This window comes from Nothobranchius furzeri, chromosome 9 (assembly GCF_043380555.1).
Source record: "Nothobranchius furzeri strain GRZ-AD chromosome 9, NfurGRZ-RIMD1, whole genome shotgun sequence".
Classification (NCBI taxonomy): domain Eukaryota; kingdom Metazoa; phylum Chordata; class Actinopteri; order Cyprinodontiformes; family Nothobranchiidae; genus Nothobranchius; species Nothobranchius furzeri.
This window is the reverse complement of record NC_091749.1, coordinates 32,874,380-32,890,157: the sequence shown is the minus strand read 5'-3', so window position 1 is coordinate 32,890,157 and position 15,778 is coordinate 32,874,380.

The following is a 15,778-nucleotide window of genomic DNA, read 5'->3' as shown; positions in this document are numbered from 1 at the left end:
GGTTAGTTTTACGTGTATAGAGCTGGTTGGTTGGTTAGTTTTACGTGTATAGAGCTGGTTAGTTTTACATGTATAAAGCTGGTTATTTGGTTGGTTAGTTTTACGTGTATAGAGCTGGTTAGTTTTACGTGTATAGAGCTGGTTAGTTTTACGTGTATAGAGCTGGTTGGTTGGTTGGTTAGTTTTACATGTATACAGCTGGTTAGTTTTTTTTTGAGAGCGCTGAGGAGGTTAGCATGCGCAAGCGCTGACGGCCCGATCACCGGACACACTGCGGCGTCTTGAAGCTGATGGCACCTATAGAGCTGGTTGGTTGGTTGGTTAGTTTTACATGTATAGAGCCGGTTAGTTTTACGTGTATTGAGCTGGTTAGTTGGTTAGTTTTAAGTGTATAGAGCTGGTTAATTTTACGTGTATTGAGCTGGTTGGTTGGTTGGTTAGTTTTACATGTGTTGAGCTGGCTAGTTTTACGTGTATAGAGCTGGTCGGTTGGTTGGTTAGTTTTACGTGTATAGAGCTGGTTAGTTTTACGTGTATAGAGCTGGTTAGTTTTACGTGCATAGAGCTGGTTGGTTGGTTGGTTAGTTTTACATGTATAGAGCTGGTTAGTTTTACGTGTATAGAGCTGGTTAGTTTTACATGTATAGAGCTGGTTGGTTGGTTGGTTAGTTTTACATGTATAGAGCTGGTTAGTTTTACGTGTATACAGCTGGTTAGTTTTACTTGTATAGGGCTGGTTAGTTTTACGTGTATAGGGATGGTTAGTTTTACGTATTTAGGGCTGGTTAGATTTACATGTATAGGGCTGGTTAGTTTTACATGTATAGGGCTGGTTAGTTTTACCTGTATAGGGCTGGTTAGTTTTACGTGTATAGGGTGGGTTGGTTCGTTGGTTTTATGTGTATAGAGCTGGTTGGTTTTACGTGTATTGAGCTGGTTGGTTGGTTGGTTAGTTTTACATGTGTAGAGCTGGCTAGTTTTACGTGTATAGAGCTGGTTGGTTGGTTAGTTTTACGTGTATAGAGCTGGTCGGTAGGTTGGTTAGTTTTACGTGTATAGAGCTGGTTAGTTTTACGTATATAGAGCTGGTTAGTTTTACGTGTATAGAGCTGGATGGTTGGTTGGTTAGTTTTACGTGTATAGAGCTGGTTGGTTTTACGTGTATAGAGCTGGTTAGTTTTACGTGTATAGGGCTCGTTAGTTTTACGTGTACAGGGCTGGTTAGTTTTACGTGTATAGGGCTGGTCAGTTTTACGTGTATAGGGCTGGTAAGTTTTACATGTATAGGGCTGGTAAATTTTACGTGTATAGGGCTGGTTAGTTTTACGTGTATAGGGCTGGTTAGTTTTACGTGTATAGGGTGGGTTTGTTGGTTGGTTGGTTGGTTTTAAGTGTATAGAGCTGGTTGGTTAGTTTTACATGTATAGAGCTGATTGGTTGGTTGGTTAGTTTTACATGTATACAGCTGGTTAGTTTTTTTTTGAGAGCGCTGAGGAGGTTAGCATGCGCAAGCGCTGACGGCCCGATCACCGGACACACTGCGGCGTCTTGAAGCTGATGGCAGCTATAGAGCTGGTTGGTTGGTTGGTTAGTTTTACATGTATAGAGCCGGTTAGTTTTACGTGTATTGAGCTGGTTAGTTGGTTAGTTTTAAGTGTATAGAGCTGGTTAATTTTACGTGTATTGAGCTGGTTGGTTGGTTGGTTAGTTTTACATGTGTTGAGCTGGCTAGTTTTACATGTATAGAGCTGGTCGGTTGGTTGGTTAGTTTTACGTGTATAGAGCTGGTTAGTTTTACGTGTATAGAGCTGGTTAGTTTTACGTGCATAGAGCTGGTTGGTTGGTTGGTTGGTTAGTTTTACATGTATAGAGCTGGTTAGTTTTACGTGTATAGAGCTGGTTAGTTTTACATGTATAGAGCTGGTTGGTTGGTTGGTTAGTTTTACATGTATAGAGCTGGTTAGTTTTACGTGTATACAGCTGGTTAGTTTTACTTGTATAGGGCTGGTTAGTTTTACGTGTATAGGGATGGTTAGTTTTACGTATTTAGGGCTGGTTAGATTTACATGTATAGGGCTGGTTAGTTTTACATGTATAGGGCTGGTTAGTTTTACCTGTATAGGGCTGGTTAGTTTTACGTGTATAGGGTGGGTTGGTTCGTTGGTTTTATGTGTATAGAGCTGGTTGGTTTTACGTGTATTGAGCTGGTTGGTTGGTTGGTTAGTTTTACATGTGTAGAGCTGGCTAGTTTTACGTGTATAGAGCTGGTTGGTTGGTTAGTTTTATGTGTATAGAGCTGGTCGGTAGGTTGGTTAGTTTTACGTGTATAGAGCTGGTTAGTTTTACGTATATAGAGCTGGTTAGTTTTACGTGTATAGAGCTGGATGGTTGGTTGGTTAGTTTTACGTGTATAGAGCTGGTTGGTTTTACGTGTATAGAGCTGGTTAGTTTTACGTGTATAGGGCTCGTTAGTTTTACGTGTACAGGGCTGGTTAGTTTTACGTGTATAGGGCTGGTCAGTTTTACGTGTATAGGGCTGGTAAGTTTTACATGTATAGGGCTGGTAAATTTTACGTGTATAGGGCTGGTTAGTTTTACGTGTATAGGGCTGGTTAGTTTTACGTGTATAGGGTGGGTTTGTTGGTTGGTTGGTTGGTTTTAAGTGTATAGAGCTGGTTGGTTAGTTTTACATGTATAGAGCTGATTGGTTGGTTGGTTAGTTTTACATGTATACAGCTGGTTAGTTTTTTTTTGAGAGCGCTGAGGAGGTTAGCATGCGCAAGCGCTGACGGCCCGATCACCGGACACACTGCGGCGTCTTGAAGCTGATGGCAGCTATAGAGCTGGTTGGTTGGTTGGTTAGTTTTACATGTATAGAGCCGGTTAGTTTTACGTGTATTGAGCTGGTTAGTTGGTTAGTTTTAAGTGTATAGAGCTGGTTAATTTTACGTGTATTGAGCTGGTTGGTTGGTTGGTTAGTTTTACATGTGTTGAGCTGGCTAGTTTTACGTGTATAGAGCTGGTCGGTTGGTTGGTTAGTTTTACGTGTATAGAGCTGGTTAGTTTTACGTGTATAGAGCTGGTTAGTTTTACGTGCATAGAGCTGGTTGGTTGGTTGGTTGGTTAGTTTTACATGTATAGAGCTGGTTAGTTTTACGTGTATAGAGCTGGTTAGTTTTACATGTATAGAGCTGGTTGGTTGGTTGGTTAGTTTTACATGTATAGAGCTGGTTAGTTTTACGTGTATACAGCTGGTTAGTTTTACTTGTATAGGGCTGGTTAGTTTTACGTGTATAGGGATGGTTAGTTTTACGTGTATAGGGCTGGTTAGATTTACATGTATAGGGCTGGTTAATTTTACATGTATAGGGCTGGTTAGTTTTACGTGTATAGGGCTGGTTAGTTTTACGTGTATAGGGTGGGTTGGTTCGTTGGTTTTATGTGTATAGAGCTGGTTGGTTTTACGTGTATTGAGCTGGTTGGTTGGTTGGTTAGTTTTACATGTGTAGAGCTGGCTAGTTTTACGTGTATAGAGCTGGTTGGTTGGTTAGTTTTACGTGTATAGAGCTGGTCGGTAGGTTGGTTAGTTTTACGTGTATAGAGCTGGTTAGTTTTACGTATATAGAGCTGGTTAGTTTTACGTGTATAGAGCTGGATGGTTGGTTGGTTAGTTTTACGTGTATAGAGCTGGTTGGTTTTACGTGTATAGAGCTGGTTAGTTTTACGTGTATAGGGCTCGTTAGTTTTACGTGTACAGGGCTGGTTAGTTTTACGTGTATAGGGCTGGTCAGTTTTACGTGTATAGGGCTGGTTAGTTTTACGTGTATAGGGCTGGTTAGTTTTACGTGTATAGGGTGGGTTTGTTGGTTGGTTGGTTGGTTTTAAGTGTATAGAGCTGGTTGGTTAGTTTTACATGTATAGAGCTGGTTAGTTTTACGTGTATAGAGCTGGCTAGTTTTACGTGTATAGGGCTGGTTGGTTGGTTGGTTAGTTTTACGTGTATAGAGCTGGTTACTTTTACCTGTATAGGGTTGGTTACTTTTATGTGTATAGGGCTGGTTAGTTTTACGTGTATAGGGCTGGTTAGTTTTACGTGTATAGGGCTGGTTAGTTTTACGTGGATATGGTGGGTTTGTTGGTTGGTTGGTTGGTTGGTTGGTTAGTTTTACGTGTATAGAGCTGGTTGGTTGGTTGGTTGGTTAGTTTTACGTGTATAGAGCTGGTTGGTTTTACGTGTATATATCTGGTTAGTTTTATGTGTATAGGGCTGGTTAGTTTTATGTGTATAGGGCTGGTCAGTTTTACGTGTATAGGGCTGGTCAGTTTTACGTGTATAGGGCTGGTCAGTTTTACGTGTATAGGGCTGGTTAGTTTTACGTGTACAGGGCTGGTTAGTTTTACGTGTACAGGGCTGGTTAGTTTTACGTGTATAGGGCTGGTAACTTTTACGTGTATAGGGCTGGTTAGTTTTACGTGTATAGGGCTGGTCAGTTTTACGTGTATAGGGCTGGTTAGTTTTACGTGTACAGGGCTGGTCAGTTTTACGTGTATAGGGCTGGATAGTTTTACGTGAATAGGGCTTGTTAGTTTTACGTGTATAGGGCTGGTCAGTTTTACGTGTATAGGGCTGGTTAGTTTTATGTATATAGAGCTGGTTAGTTTTACGTATATAGAGCTGGTTGGTTGGTTAGTTTTACGTGTATAGAGCTGGTTAGTTTTACATGTATAGAGCTGGTTAGTTTTACGTGTATAGAGCTGGATAGTTTTACGTGTATAGAGATGGTTTGTTGGTTGGTTAGTTTTAAATGTATAGAGCTGGTTAGTTTTACGTGTACAGAGTTGGTCGGTTGGTTGGTTGGTTAGTTTTACGTGTATAGAGCTGGTTGGTTGGTTAGTTTTACGTGTATAGAGCTGGTTAGTTTTACATGTATAAAGCTGGTTAGTTGGTTGGTTAGTTTTACGTGTATAGAGCTGGTTAGTTTTACGTGTATAGAGCTGGTTGGTTGGTTGGTTAGTTTTACATGTATACAGCTGGTTAGTTTTTTTTGAGAGCGCTGAGGAGGTTAGCATGCGCAAGCGCTGACGGCCCGATCACCGGACACACTGCGGCGTCTTGAAGCTGATGGCAGCTATAGAGCTGGTTGGTTGGTTGGTTAGTTTTACATGTATAGAGCCGGTTAGTTTTAAGTGTATTGAGCTGGTTAGTTGGTTAGTTTTAAGTGTATAGAGCTGGTTAATTTTACGTGTATTGAGCTGGTTGGTTGGTTGGTTAGTTTTACATGTGTTGAGCTGGCTAGTTTTACGTGTATAGAGCTGGTCGGTTGGTTGGTTAGTTTTACGTGTATAGAGCTGGTTAGTTTTACGTGTATAGAGCTGGTTAGTTTTACGTGCATAGAGCTGGTTGGTTGGTTGGTTGGTTAGTTTTACATGTATAGAGCTGGTTAGTTTTACGTGTATAGAGCTGGTTAGTTTTACATGTATAGAGCTAGTTGGTTGGTTGGTTAGTTTTACATGTATAGAGCTGGTTAGTTTTACGTGTATACAGCTGGTTAGTTTTACTTGTATAGGGCTGGTTAGTTTTACGTGTATAGGGATGGTTAGTTTTACGTATTTAGGGCTGGTTAGATTTACATGTATAGGGCTGGTTAGTTTTACATGTATAGGGCTGGTTAGTTTTACGTGTATAGGGCTGGTTAGTTTTACGTGTATAGGGTGGGTTGGTTCGTTGGTTTTATGTGTATAGAGCTGGTTGGTTTTACGTGTATTGAGCTGGTTGGTTGGTTGGTTAGTTTTACATGTGTAGAGCTGGCTAGTTTTACGTGTATAGAGCTGGTTGGTTGGTTAGTTGTACGTGTATAGAGCTGGTCGGTAGGTTGGTTAGTTTTACGTGTATAGAGCTGGTTAGTTTTACGTATATAGAGCTGGTTAGTTTTACGTGTATAGAGCTGGATGGTTGGTTGGTTAGTTTTACGTGTATAGAGCTGGTTGGTTTTACGTGTATAGAGCTGGTTAGTTTTACGTGTATAGGGCTCGTTAGTTTTACGTGTACAGGGCTGGTTAGTTTTACGTGTATAGGGCTGGTCAGCTTTACGTGTATAGGGCTGGTTAGTTTTACATGTATAGGGCTGGTAAATTTTACGTGTATAGGGCTGGTTAGTTTTACGTATATAGGGCTGGTTAGTTTTACGTGTATAGGGTGGGTTTGTTGGTTGGTTGGTTGGTTTTAAGTGTATAGAGCAGGTTGGTTAGTTTTACATGTATAGAGCTGGTTAGTTTTACGTGTATAGAGCTGGCTAGTTTTACGTGTATAGGGCTGGTTGGTTGGTTGGTTAGTTTTACGTGTATAGAGCTGGTTACTTTTACCTGTATAGGGTTGGTTACTTTTATGTGTATAGGGCTGGTTAGTTTTACGTGTATAGGGCTGGTTAGTTTTACGTGGATAGGGCTGGTTAGTTTTACGTGGATAGGGTGGGTTTGTTGGTTGGTTGGTTGGTTAGTTTTACGTGTATAGAGCTGGTTGGTTGGTTGGTTGGTTGGTTAGTTTTACGTGTATAGAGCTGGTTGGTTTTACGTGTATATAGCTGGTTAGTTTTACGTGTATAGGGCTGGTTAGTTTTATGTGTATAGGGCTGGTCAGTTTTACGTGTATAGGGCTGGTCAGTTTTACGTGTATAGGGCTGGTCAGTTTTACGTGTATAGGGCTGGTTAGTTTTACGTGTACAGGGCTGGTTAGTTTAACGTGTACAGGGCTGGTTAGTTTTACGTGAATAGGGCTGGTTACTTTTACGTGTATAGGGCTGGTTAGTTTTACGTGTATAGGGCTGGTCAGTTTTACGTGTTCAGGGCTGGTTAGTTTTACGTGTATAGGCCTGGTCAGTTTTACGTGTATAGGGCTGGTTAGTTTTACGTGTATAGGGCTGGTAAATTTTACGTGTATAGGGCTGGTTAGTTTTACGTGTATAGGGCTGGTTAGTTTTACGTGTATAGGGTGGGTTTGTTGGTTGGTTGGTTGGTTTTAAGTGTATAGAGCTGGTTGGTTAGTTTTACATGTATAGAGCTGGTTAGTTTTACGTGTATAGAGCTGGCTAGTTTTACGTGTATAGGGCTGGTTGGTTGGTTGGTTAGTTTTACGTGTATAGAGCTGGTTACTTTTACCTGTATAGGTTGGTTACTTTTATGTGTATAGGGCTGGTTAGTTTTACGTGTATAGGGCTGGTTAGTTTTACGTGTATAGCGCTGGTTAGTTTTACGTGGATAGGGTGCGTTTGTTGGTTGGTTGGTTGGTTGGTTAGTTTTACGTGTATAGAGCTGGTTAGTTTTACGTGAATAGGGCTTGTTAGTTTTACGTGTATAGGGCTGGTCAGTTTTACGTGTATAGGGCTGGTTAGTTTTACGTGTATAGGGCTGGTCAGTTTTACGTGTATAGGGCTGGTTAGTTTTACGTGTATAGGGTGGGTTGGTTGGTTGGTTTTATGTGTATAGAGCTGGTTGGTTTGTTTGTTTTATGTGTATAGAGCTGGTTTGTTTTACGTGTATAGAGCTGGTTAGTTTTATGTGTATAGGGCTGGTTAGTTTTATGTGTATAGGGCTGGTTAGTTTTATGTGTATAGGGCTGGTTAGTCTTACGTGTATAGGGCTGGTTAGCTTTACATGTATAGAGCTGGTTGGTTGGTTAGTTTTACGTGTATAGAGCTGGTTGGTTGGTTACTTTTACGTGTATAGAGCTGGTTAGTTTTACATGTATAGAGCTGGTTAATTTTACGTGTATAGAGCAGGTTAGTTTTACAAGTATAGAGCTGTTGGTTGGTTGGTTAGTTTTACGTACATTAAGCAGGTTGGTTGGTTGGTTAGTTTTAAGTGTATAGAGCTGGTTAGTTTTACATGTACAGAGCTGGTTAGTTTTACGTATATAGAGCTGGTTAGTTTTACGTATATAGAGCTGGTTGGTTGGTTAGTTTTACGTGTATAGAGCTGGTTAGTTTTACGTGTATAGAGCTGGTTAGTTTTACGTGTATAGAGCTGGATAGTTTTACGTGTATAGAGCTGGTTTGTTGGTTGGTTAGTTTTAAATGTATAGAGCTGGTTAGTTTTACATGTACAGAGTTGGTCGGTTGGTTGGTTGGTTAGTTTTACGTGTATAGAGCTGGTTAGTTTTACATGTATAAAGCTGGTTAGTTGGTTGGTTAGTTTTACGTGTATAGAGCTGGTTAGTTTTACGTGTATAGCGCTGGTTGGTTGGTTAGTTTTACATGTATACAGCTGGTTAGTTTTTTTTGAGAGCGCTGAGGAGGTTAGCATGCGCAAGCGCTGACGGCCCGATCACCGGACACACTGCGGTGTCTTGAAGCTGATGGCAGCTATAGAGCTGGTTGGTTGGTTGGTTAGTTTTACATGTATAGAGCCGGTTAGTTTTACGTGTATTGAGCTGGTTAGTTGGTTAGTTTTAAGTGTATAGAGCTGGTTAATTTTACGTGTATTGAGCTGGTTGGATGGTTGGTTAGTTTTACATGTGTTGAGCTGGCTAGTTTTACGTGTATAGAGCTGGTCGGTTGGTTGGTTAGTTTTACATGTATAGAGCTGGTTAGTTTTACGTGTATAGAGCTGGTTAGTTTTACGTGCATAGAGCTGGTTGGTTGGTTAGTTTTACATGTATAGAGCTGGTTAGTTTTACGTGTATAGAGCTGGTTAGTTTTACATGTATAGAGCTGGTTGGTTGGTTGGTTAGTTTTACATGTATAGAGCTGGTTAGTTTTACGTGTATAAAGCTGGTTAGTTTTACTTGTATAGGGCTGGTTAGTTTTACGTGTATAGGGATGGTTAGTTTTACGTGTATAGGGCTGGTTAGATTTACATGTATAGGGCTGGTTAGTTTTACATGTATAGGGCTGGTTAGTTTTACGTGTATAGGGCTGGTTAGTTTTACGTGTATAGGGTGGGTTGGTTCGTTGGTTTTATGTGTATAGAGCTGGTTGGTTTTACGTGTATTGAGCTGGTTGGTTGGTTGGTTAGTTTTACATGTGTAGAGCTGGCTAGTTTTACGTGTATAGAGCTGGTTGGTTGGTTAGTTTTACGTGTATAGAGCTGGTCGGTAGGTTGGTTAGTTTTACGTGTATAGAGCTGGTTAGTTTTACGTATATAGAGCTGGTTAGTTTTACGTGTATAGAGCTGGATGGTTGGTTGGTTAGTTTTACGTGTATAGAGCTGGTTGGTTTTACGTGTATAGAGCTGGGTAGTTTTACGTGTATAGGGCTCGTTAGTTTTACGTGTATAAAGTTGGTTAGTTTTACTTGTATAGGGCTGGTTAGTTTTACGTGTATAGGGATGGTTAGTTTTACGTGTATAGGGCTGGTTAGATTTACATGTATAGGGCTGGTTAGTTTTACATGTATAGGGCTGGTTAGTTTTACGTGTATAGGGCTGGTTAGTTTTACGTGTATAGGGTGGGTTGGTTCGTTGGTTTTATGTGTATAGAGCTGGTTGGTTTTACGTGTATTGAGCTGGTTGGTTGGTTGGTTAGTTTTACATGTGTAGAGCTGGCTAGTTTTACGTGTATAGAGCTGGTTGGTTGGTTAGTTTTACGTGTATAGAGCTGGTCGGTAGGTTGGTTAGTTTTACGTGTATAGAGCTGGTTAGTTTTACGTATATAGAGCTGGTTAGTTTTACGTGTATAGAGCTGGATGGTTGGTTGGTTAGTTTTACGTGTATAGAGCTGGTTGGTTTTACGTGTATAGAGCTGGTTAGTTTTACGTGTATAGGGCTCGTTAGTTTTACGTGTACAGGGCTGGTTAGTTTTACGTGTATAGGGCTGGTCAGATTTACGTGTATAGGGCTGGTTAGTTTTACGTGTATAGGGCTGGTAAATTTTACGTGTATAGGGCTGGTTAGTTTTACGTGTATAGGGCTGGTTAGTTTTACGTGTATAGGGTGGGTTTGTTGGTTGGTTGGTTTTAAGTGTATAGAGCTGGTTGGTTAGTTTTACATGTATAGAGCTGGTTAGTTTTACGTGTATAGAGCTGGCTAGTTTTACGTGTATAGGGCTGGTTGGTTGGTTGGTTAGTTTTACGTGTATAGAGCTGGTTACTTTTACCTGTATAGGGTTGGTTACTTTTATGTCTATAGGGCTGGTTAGTTTTACGTGTATAGGGCTGGTTAGTTTTACGTGTATAGGGCTGGTTAGTTTTACGTGGATAGGGTGGGTTTGTTGGTTGGTTGGTTAGTTTTACGTGTATAGAGCTGGTTGGTTGGTTGGTTGGTTAGTTTTACATGTATAGAGCTGGTTGGTTTTACGTGTATATGGCTGGTTAGTTTTACGTGTATAGGGCTGGTTAGTTTTATGTGTATAGAGCTGGTTAGTTTTACGTGTATAGAGCTCGATGGTTGGTTGGTTAGTTTTACGTGTATAGAGCTGGTTGGTTTAACGCATATAGAGCTGGTGAGTTTTAGGTGTATAGAGCTGGTTAATTTTACGTGTATAGAGGTGGTTAGTTTTATGTGTATAGAGCTGGTTAGTTTTACGTGTATAGGGCTGGTTAGTTTTACGTGTATAGGGTGGGTTGGTTGGTTGGTTTTACGTGTATAGAGCTGGTTGGTTTGTTTGTTTTATGTGTATAGAGCTGGTTTGTTTTACGTGTATAGAGCTGGTTAGTTTTATGTGTATAGGGCTGGTTAGTTTTATGTGTATAGGGCTGGTTAGTTTTATGTGTATAGGGCTGGTTAGTTTTACGTGTATAAGGCTGGTTAGTTTTACATGTATAGAGCTGGTTGGTTGGTTAGTTTTACGTGTATAGAGCTGGTTGGTTGGTTACTTTTACGTGTATAGAGCTGGTTAGTTTTACATGTATAGAGCTGGTTAATTTTACGTGTATAGAGCAGGTTAGTTTTACAAGTATAGAGCTGGTTGGTTGGTTGGTTAGTTTTACGTACATTAAGCAGGTTGGTTGGTTGGCTAGTTTTAAGTGTATAGAGCTGGTTAGTTTTACATGTACAGAGCTGGTTAGTTTTACGTATATAGAGCTGGTTAGTTTTACGTATATATAGCTGGTTGGTTGGTTAGTTTTACGTGTATAGAGCTGGTTAGTTTTACGTGTATAGAGCTGGTTAGTTTTACGTGTATAGAGCTGGATAGTTTTACGTGTATAGAGCTGGTTTGTTGGTTGGTTAGTTTTAAATGTATAGAGCTGGTTAGTTTTACGTGTACAGAGTTGGTTGGTTGGTTAGTTTTACGTGTATAGAGCTGGTTAGTTTTACATGTATAAAGCTGGATAGTTGGTTGGTTAGTTTTACGTGTATAGAGCTGGTTGGTTGGTTGGTTAGTTTTACATGTATACAGCTGGTTAGTTTTTTTTGAGAGAGCTGAGGAGGTTAGCAGGAGCAAGAGCTGACGGCCCGATCACCGGACACACTGCGGCGTCTTGAAGCTGATGGCAGCTATAGAGCTAGTTGGTTGGTTGGTTAGTTTTACATGTATAGAGCCGGTTAGTTTAACGTGTATTGAGCTGGTTAGTTGGTTAGTTTTAAGTGTATAGAGCTGGTTAATTTTACGTGTATTGAGCTGGTTGGTTGGTTGGTTAGTTTTACATGTGTTGAGCTGGCTAGTTTTACGTGTATAGAGCTGGTCGGTTGGTTGGTTAGTTTTACGTGTATAGAGCTGGTTAGTTTTACGTGTATAGAGCTGGTTAGTTTTACGTGCATAGAGCTGGTTGGTTGGTTGGTTGGTTAGTTTTACATGTATAGAGCTGGTTAGTTTTACGTGTATAGAGCTGGTTAGTTTTACATGTATAGAGCTGGTTGGTTGGTTGGTTAGTTTTACATGTATAGAGCTGGTTAGTTTTACGTGTATACAGCTGGTTAGTTTTACTTGTATAGGGCTGGTTAGTTTTACGTGTATAGGGATGGTTAGTTTTACGTGTATAGGGCTGGTTAGATTTACATGTATAGGGCTGGTTAGTTTTACATGTATAGGGCTGGTTAGTTTTACGTGTATAGGGCTGGTTAGTTTTACGTGTATAGGGTGGGTTGGTTCGTTGGTTTTATGTGTATAGAGCTGGTTAGTTTTACGTGTATTGAGCTGGTTGGTTGGTTGGTTAGTTTTACATGTGTAGAGCTGGCTAGTTTTACGTGTATAGAGCTGGTTGGTTGGTTAGTTTTACGTGTATAGAGCTGGTCGGTAGGTTGGTTAGTTTTACGTGTATAGAGCTGGTTAGTTTTACGTATATAGAGCTGGTTAGTTTTACGTGTATAGAGCTGGATGGTTGGTTGGTTAGTTTTACGTGTATAGAGCTGGTTGGTTTTACGTGTATAGAGCTGGTTAGTTTTACGTGTATAGGGCTCGTTAGTTTTACGTGTATAGGGCTGGTTACTTTTACGTGTATAGGGCTGGTTAGTTTTACGTGTATAGGGCTGGTCAGTTTTACGTGTATAGGGCTGGTTAGTTTTACGTGTACAGGGCTGGTCAGTTTTACGTGTATAGGGCTGGTTAGTTTTACGTGAATAGGGCTTGTTAGTTTTACGTGTATAGGGCTGGTCAGTTTTACGTGTATAGGGCTGGTTAGTTTTACGTGTATAGAGCTGGTCAGTTTTACGTGTATAGGGCTGGTTTGTTTTACGTGTATAGGGTGGGTTGGTTGGTTGGTTTTACGTGTATAGAGCTGGTTGGTTTGTTTGTTTTATGTGTATAGAGCTGGTTTGTTTTACGTGTATAGAGCTGGTTAGTTTTATGTGTATAGTGCTGGTTAGTTTTATGTGTATAGGGCTGGTTAGTTTTATGTGTATAGGGCTGGTTAGTTTTACGTGTATAGGGCTGGTTAGTTTTACATGTATAGAGCTGGTTGGTTGGTTAGTTTTACGTGTATAGAGCTGGTTGGTTGGTTACTTTTACGTGTATAGAGCTGGTTAGTTTTACATGTATAGAGCTGGTTAATTTTACGTGTATAGAGCAGGTTAGTTTTACAAGTATAGAGCTGGTTGGTTGGTTGGTTAGTTTTACGTACATTAAGCAGGTTGGTTGGTTGGTTAGTTTTAAGTGTATAGAGCTGGTTAGTTTTACATGTACAGAGCTGGTTAGTTTTACGTATATAGAGCTGGTTAGTTTTACGTATATAGAGCTGGTTGGTTGGTTAGTTTTACGTGTATAGAGCTGGTTAGTTTTACGTGTATAGAGCTGGTTCGTTTTACGTGTATAGAGCTGGATAGTTTTACGTGTATAGAGCTGGTTCGTTGGTTGGTTAGTTTTAAATGTATAGAGCTGGTTAGTTTTACGTGTACAGAGTTGGTCGGTTGGTTGGTTGGTTAGTTTTACGTGTATAGAGCTGGTTGGTTGGTTAGTTTTACGTGTATAGAGCTGGTTAGTTTTACATGTATAAAGCTGGTTAGTTGGTTGGTTAGTTTTACGTGTATAGAGCTGGTTGGTTGGTTGGTTAGTTTTACATGTATACAGCTGGTTAGTTTTTTTTTTAGAGCGCTGAGGAGGTTAGCATGCGCAAGCGCTGACGGCCCGATCACCGGACACACTGCGGCGTCTTGAAGCTGATGGCAGCTATAGAGCTGGTTGGTTGGTTGGTTAGTTTTACATGTATAGAGCCGGTTAGTTTTACGTGTATTGAGCTGGTTAGTTGGTTAGTTTTAAGTGTATAGAGCTGGTTAATTTTACGTGTATTGAGCTGGTTGGTTGGTTGGTTAGTTTTACATGTGTTGAGCTGGCTAGTTTTACGTGTATAGAGCTGGTCGGTTGGTTGGTTAGTTTTACGTGTATAGAGCTGGTTAGTTTTACGTGCATAGAGCTGGTTGGTTGGTTGGTTGGTTAGTTTTACATGTATAGAGCTGGTTAGTTTTACGTGTATAGAGCTGGTTAGTTTTACATGTATAGAGCTGGTTGGTTGGTTGGTTAGTTTTACATGTATAGAGCTGGTTAGTTTTACGTGTATACAGCTGGTTAGTTTTACTTGTATAGGGCTGGTTAGTTTTACGTGTATAGGGATGGTTAGTTTTACGTGTATAGGGCTGGTTAGATTTACATGTATAGGGCTGGTTAGTTTTACATGTATAGGGCTGGTTAGTTTTACGTGTATAGGGCTGGTTAGTTTTACGTGTATAGGGTGGGTTGGTTCGTTGGTTTTATGTGTATAGAGCTGGTTAGTTTTACGTGTATTGAGCTGGTTGGTTGGTTGGTTAGTTTTACATGTGTAGAGCTGGCTAGTTTTACGTGTATAGAGCTGGTTGGTTGGTTAGTTTTACGTGTATAGAGCTGGTCGGTAGGTTGGTTAGTTTTACGTGTATAGAGCTGGTTAGTTTTACGTATATAGAGCTGGTTAGTTTTACGTGTATAGAGCTGGATGGTTGGTTGGTTAGTTTTACGTGTATAGAGCTGGTTGGTTTTACGTGTATAGAGCTGGTTAGTTTTACGTGTATAGGGCTAATTTGTTTTACGTGTTCAGGGCTGGTTAGTTTTACGTGTATAGGGCTGGTCAGTTTTACGTGTATAGGGCTGGTTAGTTTTACGTGTATAGGGCTGGTAAATTTTACGTGTATAGGGCTGGTTAGTTTTACGTGTATAGGGCTGGTTAGTTTTACGTGTATAGGGCGGGTTTGTTGATTGGTTGGTTGGTTTTAAGTGTATAGAGCTGGTTGGTTAGTTTTACATGTATAGAGCTGGTTAGTTTTACGTGTATAGAGCTTGCTAGTTTTACGTGTATAGGGCTGGTTGGTTGGTTGGTTAGTTTTACGTGTATAGAGCTGGTTACTTTTACCTGTATAGGGTTGGTTACTTTTATGTGTATAGGGCTGGTTAGTTTTACGTGTATAGGGCTGGTTAGTTTTACGTGTATAGGGCTGGTTAGTTTTACGTGGATAGGGTGGGTTTGTTGGTTGGTTGGTTGGTTGGTTGGTTTTACGTGTATATAGCTGGTTAGTTTTACGTGTATAGGGCTGGTTAGTTTTATGTGTATAGGGCTGGTCAGTTTTACGTGTATAGGGCTGGTCAGTTTTACGTGTATATGGCTGGTTAGTTTTACGTGTACAGGGCTGGTTAGTTTTACGTGTACAGGGCTGGTTAGTTTTACGTGTATAGGGCTGGTTACTTTTACGTGTATAGGGCTGGTTAGTTTTACGTGTATAGGGCTGGTCAGTTTTACGTGTATAGGGCTGGTTAGTTTTACGTGTATAGGGCTGGTTAGTTTTACGTGTACAGGGCTGGTCAGTTTTACGTGTATAGGGCTGGTTAGTTTTACGTGAATAGGGCTTGTTAGTTTTACGTGTATAGGGCTGGTCAGTTTTACGTGTATAGGGCTGGTTAGTTTTACGTGTATAGGGCTGGTCAGTTTTACGTGTATAGGGCTGGTTTGTTTTACGTGTATAGGGTGGGTTGGTTGGTTGGTTTTACGTGTATAGAGCTGGTTGGTTTGTTTGTTTTATGTGTATAGAGCTGGTTTGTTTTACGTGTATAGAGCTGGTTAGTTTTATGTGTATAGGGCTGGTTAGTTTTATGTGTATAGGGCTGGTTAGTTTTATGTGTATAGGGCTGGTTAGTTTTACGTGTATAGGGCTGGTTAGTTTTACATGTATAGAGCTGGTTGGTTGGTTAGTTTTACGTGTATAGAGCTGGTTGGTTGGTTACTTTTATGTGTATAGAGCTGGTTAGTTTTACATGTATAGAGCTGGTTAATTTTACGTGTATAGAGCAGGTTAGTTTTACAAGTATAGAGCTGGTTGGTTGGTTAGTTTTACGTACATTAAGCAGGTTGGTTGGTTGGTTAGTTTTAAGTGTATAGAGCTGGTTAGTTTT